A 5129-nucleotide genomic window follows, 5' to 3' on the forward strand; every position below is an offset into this window, starting at 1 on the left:
TCTGGGGCCGGGTGAAGCTGGATCCCGGGTCCAGGTGAGGCCGTGTGCCCCTGGATCCAGTTGAGGCTGGGTCCCGGGCCCGGGAGAGGCCATGCGCCCCTGGGTTCGGGGGAAGCTAGATCCCGGGTCTGGGCGAGGCCCTGTGTCCCTGGATCTGGGTGAGGCTGGGTCCCGGGCCCGGGTGAGGCCACACACCCCTGAGTCCGGGTGAGGCCATGCTCCCCTGGGTCTGGGAGAGGCCACGCGCCCCTGGGTTCGGGTGAGGCTGAATCCTGGGTCTGGGCGAGGTTGTGTGCCCCTGGATCCGGGTGAGGCTGGGTCCCGGGTCCGGGTGAGGCCATGGACACTGGATCAGGGTGAGGCCACGCTCCCCTGGGTCTGGGAGAGGCCACGCGCCCCTGGGTCCGGGTGAGGCCGCGCTCCCCTGGGTCCAGGTGAGGCCATGCGCCCCTGGGGCCGGGTGAAGCTGGATCCCGGGTCCAGGTGAGGCCGTGTGCCCCTGGATCCGGGTGAGGCTGGGTCCCGGGCCCGGGAGAGGCCACGCGCCCCTGGGTCCGGGGGAAGCTAGATCCCGGGTCCGGGCGAGGCCCTGTGTCCCTGGATCTGGGTGAGGTTGGGTCCCGGGCCCGGGTGAGGCCACACGCCCCTGAATCCGGGTGAGGCCACGCGACCCTGGGTCTGGGAGAGGCCACGCGCCCCTGGGTCCGGGGGAAGCTAGATCCCGGGTCTGGGCGAGGCCCTGTGTCCCTGGATCTGGGTGAGGCTGGGTCCCGGGCCCGGGTGAGGCCACACGCCCCTGAATCCAGGTGAGGCCACGCGACCCTGGGTCTGGGAGAGGCCACGCGCCCCTGGGTCCGGGGGAAGCTAGATCCCGGGTCCGGGCGAGGCCGTGTGCACCTGGATCCGGGTGAGGCTGGGTCCCGGGCCCGGGAGAGGCCACGCGCCCCTGGGTCCAGGTGAAGCTGAATCCTGGGTCTGGGCGAGGTCGTGTGCCCCTGGATCCGGGTGAGGCTGGGTCCCGGGAACGGGTGAGGCCATGTACCCTGGATCAGGGTGAGGCCACGCTCCCCTGGGTCTGGGAGAGGCCACGCGCCCCTGGGTCCGGGTGAGGCCGCGCTCCCCTGGGTCCAGGTGAGGCCATGCGCCTCTGGGGCCGGGTGAAGCTGGATCCCGGGTCCAGGTGAGGCCGTGTGCCCCTGGATCCGGGTGAGGCTGGGTCCCGGGCCCGGGAGAGGCCACGCGCCACTGGGTCTGGGGGAAGCTAGATCCTGGGTCCGGGCGAGGCCGTGTGCCCCTGCTTCCGGGTGAGGCTGGGTCCCGGGCCCGGGAGAGGCCACGCGCCTCTGGGTCCGGGTGAGGCCATGCACCCCTGGGTCCGGGTGAGCTGGGTTCCGGGTCCGGGTGAGGCCGTGGGCTCCTGGATCTGGGTGAGGCCACACGACCCTGGGTCTGGGAGAGGCCACCCGCCCCTGTGTCCGGGTGAAGCTGAATCCTGGGTCTGGGCGAGGTCGTGTGCCCCTGGATCCGGGTGAGGCTGGGTCCCGTGTCCGGGTGAGGCCATGGGCCCCTGGATCAGGGTTAGGCCACGCGCCCTTGGGTCCGGGTGAGGCCGTGTGACCCTGGATCCGGGTGAGGCCACGCGCCCCTGGGTCTGGAAGAGGCCACGCGCCCCTGGGTCTGGGAGAGGCCACGCGCCCCTGGGTCCCCGTGAGGCCGCGCTCCCCTGGGTCCAGGTGAGGCCATGCGCCCCTGGGGCCGGGTGAAGCTGGATCCCGGGTCCAGGTGAGGCCGGGTCCCGGGTCCGGGTGAAGCCATGCGCACCTGGGTCCAGGTGAGGCCGCGCTCCCCTGGGTCCGGGTGAGGCCACGTGCCCCTGGGTCCGGGTGAAGCCGTGCCTCTGGGTCCGGCCAAGACCAAACCAGAGGGAGTCGGACCTGCATTACCACCATTTGTCCACCATCCAGAGCTGAGGGGTCAGTGCCAACATGTACACATAAGGAACTGGTGGACATTGATATTGGGTCTCAAAAGAACTGTTGGTCCAAAAAGAAACTCACTACAGACTGATTCATTTGCCTGTCAGCATAACTATTATTGCTCTTCTCACATTCAGTTCTTATAAGTATATCTCTAGTGACACATGATCTCACTCATCTAGGGGAAATGATGAACAACATAGACTGATGAACAAGAACAGAACCAGAAACAAGGAGGCATCGATCGGACTATCGGGCCTCAGAGGGAGGATAGGGGAGGGTGGGGGGAGGGGGAAGAGATCAACCAAAGGTTTTGTGTGCATGCATATGAGCCTAACCAATGGTTAAGTTCAACAGGGGGTTGGGGCATCCGTGGGGAGGGGTGTGGGATGGGAATGGGGGGATGAGGACAAATATGTGACACCTTAATCAATAAAGAAATTTTAAAAAAATAAATAAATAAATAAACAAACAAACAAACAAACAAAAATACTGTATCCTAACATAGTGATTTCTTTTACACTTGTTCTGTCACTATTCTGTTAAATTTATTCCTATTTTACAGATAGTTCTTAGTCTTTCTTACAATGTCTTACAATTGGCTTTCTACTGTACTTAGCGGACTTACCTGCATTGTACAAACACCTTTCTATACTCTTCTCTGAAGTTGAGCAGCAATATACAGTTGTTTCCCAGGTATGATTTACAGTTTAATGCTACTTTTCAGTGAATTATAGTGCTTTCTAAAGCTGCTTAATTTTTCTTACTGCTCTATTTCAATGATATCCCACATGTATGAAACCCTTTCATTACTAGACCCAGAAATTGTGATGTATTTTACCTTTATACTCTAACTATTTTGTTCAATTTACTGCTATTTTATAGTTAATTCCTAGTCTTTCTTACAATGTCTTACAGTTGACTTTCTGCTGTACTTACCGGACTTACCTGCATTGTACAAAGAGCTTTCTACACTCTTCTCTGAAGTTGAGAAGCATTATACACTTGTCCCTTAACTATGTTTTACAGATTAATGCTACTTTTCTTTGAATTCTAGTGGTTACAAAGACTGGTTTAATGTGCACTTGCTGTATTTCAAGGATTTCTGCAGTGTACAACCTCCATTCTAGATATTAGACTTACATTTGGAAGTCTTTTCCACTTGTTCTCTCACAATTCTGTTATGTTCATTATTATTTACTCTGAATTACTACTGGTTTCTTGAAGTGTCCTATAACTGGCCTTTTGCTCTACGTATGGGATTTCCCCACATGTACAAACAACTTTGTACACTCCTCTGTGAACTGCCGAAGCTATATACACTTGTCTCTCAACTGTTGTACAGTTTAATGCTACCTTTCAGTGAATTCTAGTGGTTTCAAAGACTGGTTTAATGTTCACTTTGCTCTATTTAAAGTGTTTTCTGCAGTGTACAAAGACCTTTCTGGACTATGGACTTACATTTTGATGTCTTTTCCACTTGTATTCTCTCAATTCTGTTCTATTCACTATTATTTGCTCTGAATTATTAGTGGTTCCTTGCAGTGCCCTATAATTGGCCTTGTGCTCTAATTATGGGACTTCCCCACATGTACAAAGATCTTTGTACACTCTTCTATGTACTTGAGAAGCTATAAACACTTGTCTCTCAACTGTTTTACATTTTAATACTACTTCGAGTGTATTCTAGTGTTTTCCAAAGCTGCTTAAATGTGCTCTTTGCTCTATTCCAGGATTTCCCGCATTGTATGCAACACTTTCATTACTGTATCCTAACGTGGTGATCTGTGTTCCACTTGCTCTGTCATTATTCTGTTCAATTTATTGCTATTTTGCTCTTAGTTCCTCCTCTTTCTTACATGTCTTACAATTGGCTTTTTGCTGTAATTAGCGGACTTACCTGCATTGTACAAACACCTTTCTACACTCTTCTCTGAAGTGGAGAAGCAATATACACTTGTCTCCCAAGTATGATTTACAGTTTAATGCTACTTTTCAGTGCATTGTCGTGGTTTCTAAAGCTGCTTAAATGTGCTTTCTGCTCAATTTCAAGGATATCCCGCATGTACAAAACACTTTCATTACTATACCCATAAATTGTGATGTATTTTCCGTTTATAATCTATTTTGTTCAATTTACTCCTATTTTACAGTTAGTTCTTAGTCTTTCTTACAATGTTTTACAATTGGCTTTCTGCTGTACTTACCGGATGTACCTACATTGTACAAACAGCTATCTACACTCTTCTCTGAAGTTGAGAAGCATTATACACTTGTCCCTTAACTATGTTTTACAGATTAATGCTACTTTTCTTTGAATTCTAGTGGTACAAAGACTGGTTTAATGTGCACTTGCCCTATTTCAAGGATTTCTGCAGTGTACAACATCCTTTCTAGACTTTAGACTTACATTTTGATGTCATTTCCACTTTTTCTCCCACAATTCTGTTATATTCATTATTATTTCCTCTGAAATGCTAGTGGTTTCTTGCAGTGTCTTATAACTGGCCTTTTGCTCTACTTATGGGACTTCCCCACATATACAAACCACTTTGTACACTCTTCTGTGAACTTGATAAGCTATATACACTTGTCTCGCAACTGTTTTACAGTTCAATGCTACTTTGAGTGAATTCTAGTGGTTTCCAAAGTTGCTTGAATGTGCTCTTTGCTCTATTGTAGGATTTCCCGCATTGTATGAAACACTTTCAATACTGTATGCTAACATGGTGATCTCTTTTCCACTTGCTCTGTTCAATTAATTGCTATTTTGCTCTTAGTTCCTAGTCTTTCTTACAATGTCTTACAATTGGCTTTCTGCTGTAATTAGCGGACTTACCTGCATTGTATAAACACCTTTCTACACTCTTCTCTGAAGTATATAAGCAATATACACTTGTTTCCCAAGTATGATTTACTGTTTAATGCTACTTTTCAGTGAATTATAGTGGTTTCTAAAGCTGCTTAATTGTGCTTACTGCTCGATTTTAAGGAAATCCCGCATGTAGGAAACACTTTCATTACTATACCCAGAAATTGTGATGTATTTTCTTTTTATAATCTAACTACTCTGTTCAATTTACTGTTATTTTGCAGTTAGTTCCTAGTCTTTCTTACAGTGTCTTTCAATTGGCTTTCTGCTGTACTACCGGA

The sequence above is a fragment of the Cnephaeus nilssonii genome (genome assembly GCF_951640355.1).
Source record: "Cnephaeus nilssonii genome assembly, contig: SCAFFOLD_222, whole genome shotgun sequence".
NCBI lineage: Eukaryota > Metazoa > Chordata > Mammalia > Chiroptera > Vespertilionidae > Cnephaeus > Cnephaeus nilssonii.